Here is a 13,476-nt window from a genome sequence, read left to right on the forward strand (position 1 = left end):
ACATAGAATAACCATACAATCTTTAGGAAACTATTAAATTCAAAAGGGATAGACAGAGTGTAAGAATAAGGACAAAAATATATCCCCTTAACTGTAATAGGGGCTCACTTTCCCTTGAATCTATTGACCCATGAATGAGGTAAAGTGACAGAAGAAAAGAACATAAAGAAAAAAGAAAAAATGATAAAGGAAGAAGTCTGAGTTAGTGCAGGAGCAGGAACAGAAAGGGAGATGAGGGTTAATATGATGGAGCGAGAGACTGAGTTGGAGAAAGAGGACAGAAAAAAGAATTTGCAGAGTGGAATGAGGAAAATGAAAGGAAAAAAATGAATTTGAAGGGCCTCTTTCAGACTATATCTCTGCTGTCATAATATACCACGTGCACTGCCATGTGCAGAACCAAGTCCCCTGATCTCAGCTAGCCAATGGCACATCCCCATGGCTCAGGCTGACCTCAGGCCCCAAGGCCTAGATTGAGTTTCCTGACCTCCTGCAGGGTTGAACTCCACACAGTTCTACTACAGGTTTCTCCCACCCTTCCTTTAAAGATGTTCAAAGTTGGGAGCTCAGAAAAATATGCTTTATGAACAGCTATGCCTGTGCAGAGTAGGTCCAAAGACTGGCCCAATCAGGAGGTCTTAGAGCAGGGGAGGATGGGTGGGGGTGTTTCAGGGGCACCTGCATAGCTACCTTCCTTGCTGGAGTTGGTGGTGGAGCAGGCAGGGGAGGGCGGGGCTACCCGGTCCCACCGAATGGGCCCAACAGGCCAGAGGGAGAGCAGATCTCAGAGTGCCTTTCTGTGTTCTTAAAGATTTTTTGTTGTTGTTGTTTGGTTGCCCAGTAAATTTCATAGAGGTAAATTAAAGTTTCTAATGAATACTGTGGATTTTTCTATTTCTCCCTTTAAGTCTTTGAATTTTGTTTGATTTTTTTGAATCTGTCAGTATGTGTATAAATTCATAATTATCTTCTCATAAAAACTAACAGTTTTGTCCTTGTGAAATAGTTCTCATCAACTCTTGTAATATTCCTTGGATTAAATCCTATTTCTCCTGATATTCTTGTTTTTGATAAGATGTCAATCATTGTTTATGTGTTTGATAATACATCATTTATCTGCTGTCTCTAGCTCCTGTTTGGTGTGAATTTTTGCTTCTTAGAAGCTGAACTGAAAGTCTTAGGTATAATTTCCTTTGTGATTATCCTGATTGGGATTTTAAAAATTTTTTTCAGCTTTAATTGAGTTTATTGGTACATTTTAGGGATACAGTACCGTTACATTCATTGTTGGGATCTTGTACCTCTACATGACAAGACTTGATTCTCATTTTTTCCCCTTACCTCTGCCCTCCTTTCACCCCCCTCCTCCCCTCCCCATCTACAAACACTTTATTTTCATCTTTTCATTATCTCACATTTTTTCTTTTCCCTTATTACCCTTCCCTTACCCATTCCACCTTCCCTACACCTTTAGCTCCTTTCTTCCCATTTCTAAGTGTCAGTGATCTTATTAGGATCTTATGTATTATTGCAGATTATTCACACCAGGGAAACTATTTGGTATTTGCACATGTGTGACTTATTTATTTCACTTAGGAGTATATCTTCGATATGTATCCATTTTCCTATAAGTAAATCTATTTTCTCGTTCTTTGTGGCTGAATAATATTCCATTTTATAGAAAAACCAAATCTTCTTTATCAAGTTTCCAACGGATGGGCAAATGGGCTGTTTCCAAGATTTAGCTATTACAAACTGTGCCGCTGTAAACATGGGTGCGCATACTTCTCTGTGATATGATTCTTTTAGTTCTCTTGGAAAGATACCCAGCAGAGGGATGGCTGGGTCAAATGGAACCTCCAGTCCAAGCTTTTTGAGGTATCTCCATATTGATTTCCATAGTGGTTGCACCAGTCTGCACTCCCACAAGCAATCGAGAAGGGTTCCTTTCTCCCCACAACCCCACCAACATTTGTTATTGTGTGATTTCTTGATAGCAGCCATTCTTTGTGGGGTGAGGTGGAATCTCAGTGTTGTTTTCATCTGCATCTCTCGAATGATCAGTGATTTGGAGCATTTTTTCATATATTTACTTGCTACTTGTACTTCTTTGAGAAATGTCTGTTCATTTGGGATGCCCATTTTTGAATCGGGTCTTTACATTTGGGGGGGCTGATTGTTTTGAGTTCTTTATCTGATTGGTATTTGATGAGGTTCTCTTCAGGGTTATTTTGTTAGTGTTGTTTGTTTTTAACATGGTTAGGGAAAATGTGTCCACTTTTTAAAAAATATTTTTCTGCCCTATTTTGTCTTGCTCTAATTCTGTGACTTGAATTTCTCTCTCTCTCTCTCTCTCTCTCTTTCTCTCTCTCTCCCCCCCTCTGTCTCTCCCCCCTCTGTCTGAAGTTGAGATTTTATTGTCTTTGTTATAAAATGAAAGATGAAACTTATAATTTGACCATTTGGTCTTTTGTCTTTTTATCTCCCCCCCCACCATATTCAAAATCCCTTGTTTAAATTGCTCTTAAAAATTTCAGCTATCAACATGTGTTGATTATACAAATGAGTGGGTTTCATGGTGGTGTTTCCCATTCATGCATATATCATACTTTGAGCATGTCCACTGTTCCCTCCACGTTCTCTTGGCTTACATCTCTTAATAATTTGCCTTCTATTGGATCTACAATTGGCCCCAACACAGTCAAGCATCAGCTCAATCTTCCTTGTAGTACTCACATTTTTCCAGAAAATTCACCTGGTCTGCTATTCATGCCACTCTCCTTGCTGTTGCAAACTCTTATTGACCTTGTAGTGTGTCATTTTTAGGGCTCATGCTTATCTGACTTCTTATAGATGTCTGGCGGTTCTTACATATGTTCGGCTGGTTTGTTAGATTGCTATAGCCGAGAAGCAATTATCCACATTCTATACCACTTGATATTGTCCCAAATATCTCTGAGAGTTTCTTGCTTATATTCTATCTTTACCCTCTCTCCTGTGTAGATGCAAAATTTCTATCGGTATTCTGTCTTTCTTCATATAGTAATTGGCAGAAGATTATCTTTGAGCTTACTGATCCTTCTCCTGTCTTCAGTTTGTCATTATAGCGTCTTCAAAGACACTTTCAGTTGTAGAATTTTCCTTTTGTTCTTTTCTTAAGTTTGCAGTTTTCTTACCCCTTTATTCATTATGCCTGAGTTTATATTTTCAAACAGATTACTTTTTAAGCATTCTAGCTTATTGTTATGTTTTATGTCTAGATAGTCCCCTTCCCCCTTAAAGCCTGCTGCATCCATAGGTGGCTTTTTCAGAGGTGGCTCATTCTAGAGTGTGTGATACTGGATTTAAGGGTGTGTGATTACTAAACCACTATACTGGTTGATTTGGCACCACACTAATCCTGGTAGTCTAGATAAAGGGGGTAGAAAGATGCTGTTAAGGGCTCTTGTTGCTTTTGCTGCCTTCTGGTGCCATGAACTGTTGCCCCTTTGTGCTGTACCACCCTGCCTTGGAGCCAGTGGACTATGGACTGAAATCTCTGCAAACTGTGAGCTAAATAAACTTTTTCTCCTTTAACTTTGGGTATTAAGTACAGTTTTATAGGTAAAAGTAATTTGCACACAATCGCCTTTAAAATGAAAAGAAAGACTCTTTTTAATATTTACAAAATTATGAAAAATGTTTCCAAACTTTTACAGAACGATTTTGCCATTAGCAACGTTGGATTGGTTTATATAACCAGTATCGCTTACATGCAGAATTTGTAAACATTGCTATTTTTAATAAAATAACTCGTTCATTGTTTTATGAAGTTGTCCTTTTGGGATTTGTATTTAATAATATCTTGCATGTAAAAGCCCACAGCTCTGAAAGTGTTCTGTTTTGTTGACTGCTTACAATGATGATGTTGATTGTTTAGAAATTGGTCTTTTGGTATTGTGGTTATAATTGCATTGACTCCCAAGCTAAAAGAATGTCTTTATTGGCTCTTGTAAGTCCCAGCCCTGTGAAACAACACAATTCCCATAAATGATGGTTGGCTTGGCATAAAGTATATCCGTAAATTCAGAGTTTCTTCGCCACTGTCTTTGCGGGTGGTACTACCCTGAAAGCCTGTATTGTATTTCTAGTGAATCATCAAATTGCTTACAGAATTTGTTGTTGCATCTGATTGTTTCTACTTGTGCTGAATTCTGCCAATGTCCAGACGAAATAAAAGATGTATTTAACTAATAAAAATCAAAGTCCTAAAATACCAGGGTGTTAAGGCAGAAAAATTGCAAATGACCAAGTGTGGCAATGTCAATTTATTGTATCTAGCTTTTAGACTGGGAGGAGTGATTCAGTTTTCCAAGGAGTAGGTTATCTTTTTAAAAATTTAAGTAATAGAATCTTGACACGGGCAGACTGAGGGATGACATTGTCTTTCTAATCCCATCATATTTTTGAGTTGGATATCAATTCCAAGAGGTAAAAATTATTGCAGATCTGGGTACCAGGAAGTATTACTTGTTAAACCAGGATGTTGCCTCTCTCAACAATTATGTGTTAGTTATTTCCTGTGCATCAGATACCTTTAGACTTTTAGAACCCCCGGCTCTCTACAAAGTTTGGACCAGACATGAGTCTCAGTAGGAAAACAGTCTTGGCAGAATATTCAGAATGTTTAGAGCTTCCCATTTGTTATCATGTAGATCTGGAGGGGTCCCACATGTGTTCAAAGCCTCTTGTATTCAGAGTTGGAGCTTTGGGAAGGTGATTAGATCCTGGGTGTGCTAACTTCTGATGAGGACAATAGCTGACTGTACTGGTAGGAGGAGGGGCCTGATCAGAAAGGACGTCACTGTGGCCATGACTAGGAGGAGTCCATCTCTCTCCCCTTCACCTCCCTTTTCTCTCTGCTTTTTGGCAGCCATGATGTGAGCAGCCTTTCTCAGCCTTTTTCTGCTCTCTCCTTCTTGCTTTGGAGCCAGCTTTCTAATGACTGAATCCTCTAAAACCATGCGTCAAAATAAATCTCCTTTTTAAATTTGTGGGTGTTACATATTGTGTCTCAGTGATGGAATAGCGAGGCACTGTCCAACAAGGATGCTGAAATGTTGTGAACTTCCTTGGAGGTGTGGGGTGGCAGTCGGGGAGTTAGTAGAGGGCCACTCAATTTAATTATGCCTGAGACATCCTGAGTGCTCAGAGGAGGGGATGATTTGTTTAATTTTTTGCTGCTTAGCCTTTTTCATTAAGTATCAAGCTTATACTTTGCTGAATGGAAAATGAATGCAGCATTTCAGAATTGCAACTACAGGACCATTTATCAGTCTGTCCTGCTCTGTTAGAAAATAATGAAACAGCCCTTCAGTACCCCTACCAATGAGGGTAATTTAGTATCTCTTGTTTTGCATGTGTATTTTGTCATTTGTTGTTTATAACCATAGACAATTAACAGAGCAAGTATTAGGACCAGTTCTTCACAGATCCAGTGCTCTTATGTAAAATTTTGCTCCTCCACCTACAGTGTCAGGGAACCTGCCATTGCCTTCTAGTGATGAGAAACTGTGAGCATTCCTGAATCTGTTTTTTTGTTTTGTTTTTTTTGTTGTTGTTGTTATGAGAAATCTCTTTTTTTGATGGGGCTGAACTTTGTTCTTCTTGAGCTTGTGCAAACAAAGCCCACATTATTTCTTTGTTATACATGGGTGCAAATGTGGTTCTTCTCACACATCGTGATCCTTGAAGAATATTAAGAGAACTCCCTTAGTGTCTTTTTTTTCCCTTTAAGTCTATATTTCTATATGCTTTCAGATGGTCTCTTCTGGGAGCTCTTTTTAGCTACCTTCTCTTCTCATCCCCCTCCATGAATGTGTCTCATTTTAAGTGAATCCTAAAGAGAAGCTCTTATCTGAAATCTGGGACTGGGTGCATGTGTTGTATAAGGGGAAACAGATTATCCAGTATGGTGCCTTAGTTAATGTAGGGGATTCAGAAGTGAGGGTCTGAGGCTGGCAGTATTGTTCTGTGAACCTCAATCCAGGCTTCTGGGCTTGATACAATCTGACTGGCTAGTCAGGATTGTGGACAACAAAGAGCATCCATGGAGAGCACTTCTGTCTTTAAAGACATGGGTGGAAGTTTCCCATGTTACTGTCAAACTTGTTGAGGTGTGACTCTAGCTGCAAGGGAGGCAGGAAATCCCACTTTAACCAGGGCACATGCAGGATCGGAAAGTAACCAATTTTTAAAGAGAGCCTCAAGTATAATGCTTTTCTTACTGTGTCTATTTCTGGAAGTGTTCCATCTCTAGAAGCACAGAACCTAAAGTATTCTGCAGCTGGTTCTTGAGAATGCTTGGGAGAAAACCTACTTCTGCCTTAATTCCTGGGTCATTGGGACATTCACTGCATTTCCCTTTTCCATTTTTCAGAGGAATATCATGATTTATAATGACTCTATACCTGTAAAAATGATTTTACCTGTTAAACAGAATCATGGTTTGGTGTTAATCTATCCAGAGTTTTCCTTAAGTGATCAGTTTGAAATATGCCTCTTTATTGGTTGAAGAATAGAGTGCCTGCTCTTCCCAAGGTGTTGTCTCTTAGTGGCACATCAGTTACATATTCAATAGCCATTTTATTATTCTATTAGCATGGAAGCTTCTGGACATACATAGTAGAACCACTGAGTAAGTGCCAGGTGCTGCACCTCTCTGCTAATGAGTATGAGGGAGAATTTGCTCACAACATACCCATTTAAATGTATTCATTGTTTTTTTTGTTGTTGTTTTTTAATTTTTTTAATTTTATTGAGTTTATTGGTACATTTTAGGGATACAGTACAGTTACATTCATTGTTGGGATCATGTACCTCTACATGGCAAGTCTTGATTCTCATTTTTTCCCCTTACCTCTGCCTCATTGTTTTTAAACTATGACTTGTCTTGGGTGGGGTACTCAGGCTTGAACTAATAGCCTTCACCATGAACTACATACCTACTCCTTTTCCTTTTTAATAATTCATTTCATTTTTGGTATCATTATACATGTATCATGTTATGTGCAAATAATGATAATTTGTGTTCTTCCTTTCCTTTCTTTCTATCTATCTATCTATCTATCTATCTATCTATCTATCTTCCCTTTATTTCTTCCTCTTGTCTAGTTGCTGTGGCTAATATTTCAATGGTTTGTTGAATAGCAGTGTTGATAATAGGCATCCTTGTCTGTTCCTGATTTTAGGAGGAATGCTATTAGTTTTTCCCCATTTTGTATGATGCTGGCTATTGGCTTGTCTTTGATAACCTTTATCATATTCAAGTATGGTCCTTCTGTAGCTGTTTCTTCAGGGATTATTATGAAAGAATGTTGAATTTTTTCAAAAAAACTTTTCTGCATCTGCTGATGTGATCTTTTATTACCTTGCTCTTGTTTATGTGATGTATTACATTTATAGTCTTATGTATGTTGAACCATCCTTGTATCTCTGGGATGAAGCCTACTTGATCATAGTGTATTTGCTTTTTGATAATATATGCTGTGTTCTAACTGCTAATATTTTGTTAAGGATTTTTACATCTATGTTCATTAAAGAGATTGGCCTATAGTTCTCTTTTTTTAGTTGGGTCTTTATCTGGTCTGGGGAGAACAGCTTGAGGAGTGTTGGTAAAAAAAAATCCTTAAATTTCTGTAGTGTTCAGCCACAAACCCATCAAGTTCTGGGCTTTTTTTAGTTGGTAGATTATTGCTGAGTCAGTATCCTTGCTTGTGATTATGTTGTCAGTTTTATCTTCATGTGTTGTAATTATATCTTCATAGGTTAGTTTTAGCAGTTTGTGTGTCTAGAAATCTATTTTTTCAATATTTACTAATATGTTGGAATATATTTTTTGAAGTAAGTATCATCTGATGTTTGACAGTGTCTGTTATGATTTCAGCTTTGTCATTTCTAATTGGATTTATATGAGCCTTTTCTCTCAGTCTTGCTAAGGGCCTGTGTATTTTATTTCTTTTGAAGAACAAGCTGTTTGCTTCATTGATTTCTTTTACAGTTTTTAAAATCTCAATTTCATTCATTTCTGCTCCCATCCTTATAATTTCCCTCCTTAGTTTCAGTTTGGGACTGTTTTGTTTTTAACTCTCAAGAATCTGAAGATTTCTCATGAGGTTATTTATTTGAGTCTGCTCTATTTCCTAATGTTAAGCATTGATTTCAATGAATGTTCCTCCTGAAACTGCTTTCAAAGTGTCACCAAGGTTTCATTGAGTTGCACAGTCATTGTCATTAACTTCCAGAAATTTTAAAATTTCTTCTGTGACCCATTGGTTGTTTAGGAGTACTTTGTTAATTTTCTGGGAGCTTCTGCCTTTTCTAAATTTTCTTCTGTCACTGATTTCTATTTTCATTGCACAGTGGTTGGATAGTATGCACAGAAGAATTTCAGTTCTTTTGCATTTACTTAAGCAGGCTTTGTGGACTAGTATGCAAACCTAAAATACACAGGAGACAATAAAAAGAAGATACTGAATAACTCAAACATGCACTTAATCCTACCAATTGATGCTTTTTTCTTATCCTCGGTCAGTTCCCGCACAGTTCCTGTGAGTCCTGTGCTCACTTCAGTTCCTCTCTAATCTGTTGTTTTCCAGACTCTAGAGCTTAGTCCTGGAAAAGCTAAGTTTCTAGCCCTCACTGCTCTGCCATTTTTTAAAACTTTTCCTTTCCTATTTTTATTTTGAGAAAGGATCTTGCTAAGTTGCCAAATAATCCAACATGAGCTCAAACTTGTGATCCTCCTGCCTCAACTTCCCAGAGTGCTGAGATTACAGGTTATAGTGGTAAGTTGATTAACTGTCAGTTCAAGGGGGAACATCTCCCTGAACTGATTCAGCATGGTTCTGTTCGTGGGAGCCCAACCTGAAGGAAGATCAATGTTGGAATGGTATAAAAGGAGAACGGGAGGGAAAGAGTTCAGCTCATTATACTTGGAAGAGCTTTGCTGTGGCTTATTTTCCTTGGAGGAGCTTTCTCCATTCTCTTTGAAGAAGCTCCAGTCTTCACCTTCATGCTGGGCATCATCTCCTGGCTTTCAGTGCAGCTTGTTCAACTCCCAGCACTGGCCTTTGGGCTCCTGGCACAGACTCTTTAGCTTCTAACACTGGCCCTTTGACCTCCTCGTACAGACCCCTCAGTCTTCTGTCCTAGATCCTTCAACCTCCTGTAAGCACTGCCTAGTACATAGGGTGTGCTACTGTTACGCTTCATACCTAGATGTTGCCCTCAAGCCTTATGCATTCTTCGGTGGGGACTTTTCAGTGGTGAGCAGATCCTGTGCTTATGATACTCACCAGTGGATCATCCACTGATTAGTTTATAGCTGACTTGCTGCTAGGAGGTGGGATCTGGTTGGAAGACGTAGGTCCCTGAAGGTGTGGCCTGAAAGGGTTTATCTCTTCCCTGTTCCTCCCTTCAGTCTCTCTGCCTCCCTGTTACCAAGCTGCAGCAGCTTTCCTGTGCTGTGCCCCTCTGCCACATTCATCTGCCACACCATTCTGTGTTGAAATCATCCAACTGTGGACTGAATCCTCTACAAACTGTGACCCAAAGTAGACTTCTCCTCCTTCACTTTGTGAGTGATAGATATTGTGAGGGGAAAGAAAAGTGACTAATGCCTGACATTGTTTTGGCAGGGAAAAGACTGATTAATTATATAACATTACGATGAAAACTGTTATTCCCACATTCTTTGTCTTGAGAATCGTATGGTTTGAACCTAAAATGCCACGCAACAGGATTATGTTGGGATCATGAGAGGTCTATATCTTTGTGGAGATCAGTAGCTCATGTGCTCTGAGGAGCTGGGTCACTGGGAATGTGACCTAGGAGAGTGTATTCTTGTCTCTCACTCCTCTCTCTGCATCCTGGCTGCCAGAGGCTGAGCACATTTCCTCCACCATGCCCCTCTGCCGTGGCTTTTTGTGCTGTAGAACCACCAACCATGGACTGGATCCTCTGAGTCATGAGCCAGTTTCAACCTCCTCTCTTGTAAGTTATAAGGGTCCAGTTTTATTCTCAGGAATGGGAAAGCTGACTAAGACAGAGGGTTACTCTAATTTCTGTCATTCTAATAGGGTGAAATATTTATTTTGACTTAACATTTTAGTTATGCATAGGAGTTCTTTTTCTGGCTGCCACTTGGCCTTTCTTACTGTGATATTTCTTGTGCTATAGTCAGAAGAATTTATGTAAAGTTTCTGCCAGTTGCTGATTGTGCTCTTTGTAATACATTTGGAATCTGGGACATGACCACCAGTTGGCCTGTAGACAAGGGAAAGGCAAAAAGAGAAAACTGAGATGCATCCTACTTACTGTTACCTAACCACTAACTCTTAAACAGGTCAGCTATCACAACACTTCAGTTTTGTGGATATCAACATCAATAAACTTGGATCCTGTATCCAACTGCTCTGGAAAGAACTGAATAGTTTTTGTTTTGTGTTTGTTACTCAAGAAAAAAATATAGGTATTTCTGGAGAAGTAGTGGCTGCAATGCCTACTGTATACCCTTGGTGTGGTATTGAATGGTCTTTTTCTTACAGAGACCTGACCTCTTCTTTAATCAGTGTCTGCTGGGTCTGAAAAGTCTCAGGTTTGGAAGCTGATGGGGAATGAGATATTTCCACTAGGGTGCCAATCATGTCACCATTAGGTACATTAGGTATTCACTGTTTCTGTAGAGCCTTATGGTCAATCTAGAGATTTGCCCCTCTTTAAAAATCTCAGTAAGGAATTTTATTTATTTTTAATATTTTATTTTATTAGTACCTGTTGGCTGTTTACAACCTTCTCTGGGAGAGATCACATGTACAGAGTGAGGTAAAGTACAAACAAAGGCAAGAGTAAAGGTTGGATAGAAGGGAATGAGGAGATGAATCTCTTGCCATAGGGAAGTGGTCCAAGGGAAAATGTGCCAGGGGTAAGAAGGAAGGGAAAGGGAAATAAAACAAAGATATGCCATTGATAGCCTAATAACGTCAATAATATTGTATGCTCTAACATGAGCTATGATTAATAATATCAACGAGAGTCACTCTTGAAGCTTCTAGTCCACTCTTGCTGCTGCTGCTGCTGGTAGTCCTGCCTGCTCTGCCTGCTTTCAGCATTTGAGTGCTGCTGCCTGGCTACCACTCTTTGATCTCTCATCATCTTCAATGCTACTAGACAATCCAAGTATGCAACTGCATTTCCTACTGAGTTCACTGGAGAGACCCCAGATGAGCTCTGGGTGATGCTGGTGACCCCACATGCATCGTGTCTTTTCTAATTTATAGATTAACACAGCATCCTCTCTCCCCATCTGAGGAACACAATCTACAGTGGGTTTTCCAGTTTACGTAGCAGAAACTTTCTAGCATAACTGCGTTTCAGCGTCTTTTGATTCTATTGTCCACAGCTTGCCAGAGTGATTCCAATACCTCAAGTGCATTTAATGCTATTTTTTCCAAGCTTCCAAGCATTAATTCAGCAACATAGTGGAACATTTCATGGACTTAAATTTTGTCCAAGAATAATGATCCCCACCAACAAGCCCCCCACTATCTAATTTTAAAGTCTACCCCAATATGTGGATCCATGATTAGGACTTGCTCTCAGGGATCGTGAATTTAGAGTTATTGTATCAAGCAAGGAGAAATGTACCACTTCGGTAAACCCAGATTTCAGGTTATCTTGGAGTTCTTGAAGTTCAAGGTGCTCAAAAACAGATATGCAGCCAGCTTTATCCTCAGTTGGGAGACATCTGTTGTTACCAGGGTCCTAACTTGGGCATAGTATACATGTCTACATTAGGAATTCTACATTTCTGCCACTTGTATGAATAATCCCTGTGTCTAGTTTTCAGCTCTGCCTACTATATTGAGCTACAGTTTGCATATCATATCAGCTATTCAGTTTGTTTCCTACCATTTACAACTTTCATATGGTTTAGAGATTTATTTTTCAGTAAATTTACCAAGTTGTACATTTACTTCACAATATGTCAGTTTTAGAACATATCTGTCACCCCACTGAGGTTCATTCCATATGTCCATTAGCTCTTAACAAGAAACAGGGTGTTTTTTAAACTGTGACAAGCCTGTCATTGCCTACTGTTTGGTACATTTAGAGAGCACATCTCTGTCTACTTGAGACGATCGCAGACCTAATGTAGTGTGTGTGTAGGACAGCAGAGCACTCTGTGGTTATGACTACTCTTAGGATACCTTCTCCACCAAAATACCAGCTGATGAGGCATGTGAGAGGAATGCAGATCATTGCTCTCATTGAACCAGTGCTGATCAGAGACCCACAAACCTAAATTTGATCAACTAGTGGCTCCTAAACCTGGGGGGACATCACAATCACTTGGGAAATGCAGTTTGTATATTCTCAGACCCCGATATCAGAGATTCTAATTCGCCAGGTGAAGGAATAGTGACACATATTCTTTAAAAAATACCCCTTGTTGATCCTCGTGATGCGCAAGGAAACCAAGTTATTTTGAGTTTTGTGTGAGTTTGTATTGTGTACAAATTTTTGTAGGAAACACTGGATCAAAAGGATTAGAAATTTTTTTTCACGTGTGATTCTTGGATACAAAACAAAATACAACACATTGGTTATTTTATACTCTGGTATATATCTGCTTTCTGAAGTAGCAAAGTATTGACTTTGCCCTTGAGCTGTAACACTGCAGTTTGTTGAAGAAATGGTCACAAATAAAAGATGGGTAAGAATGCACAATGAAGATGACATAACCCAGAGGTCCACAGCATAGACCAGAATTCACTGGGGTTTCCAGGAGACGAGTCACCGCCATGAAATATCGACTAGTGAGTGAGTCCAGGTCATGTTTTAATGGTTCTTTCCAGCTTCCCTATCTGACAGAGTTGATTAAGGAATGAGACTACCTACAGTGGAGGGAATCCTGACATTGGTTAAATATTAACAACCTCACACTAGCCAATTGGGAAAGAGTTAAGGGTCATTAAATTAAACCTTTTGGACTCTTTCCACCCCGAATCAGACCTCTCAACATCTGACACTTCTATGTTGACAATGTGTCCGGTAGTCGAGATGGAGAAGATTTTCCATCTTTTCTCTGCAACCCCTTTGGTCAGTGTTCCATCATACCCTTCCCAAATGATTGATCCTAATCACTTTCAATTGGGAAAGAGTTAAGGGTCATTAAATTAAACCTTTTGGACTCTTTCCACCCCGAATCAGACCTCTCAACATCTGACACTTCTATGTTGACAATGTGTCCGGTAGTCGAGATGGAGAAGATTTTCCATCTTTTCTCTGCAACCCCTTTGGTCAGTGTTCCATCATACCCTTCCCAAATGATTGATCCTAATCACTTTCTACTTAAACTGCCTCCAGCCCTGGATCCACCTGAGAACACACACACACACACACACACACACGCATACACACGCGTGCATGTGCACA

The sequence above is a fragment of the Fukomys damarensis genome, unplaced genomic scaffold, assembly GCF_012274545.1.
Source record: "Fukomys damarensis isolate Sample0158 unplaced genomic scaffold, DMR_v1.0_HiC HiC_scaffold_9, whole genome shotgun sequence".
Classification (NCBI taxonomy): domain Eukaryota; kingdom Metazoa; phylum Chordata; class Mammalia; order Rodentia; family Bathyergidae; genus Fukomys; species Fukomys damarensis.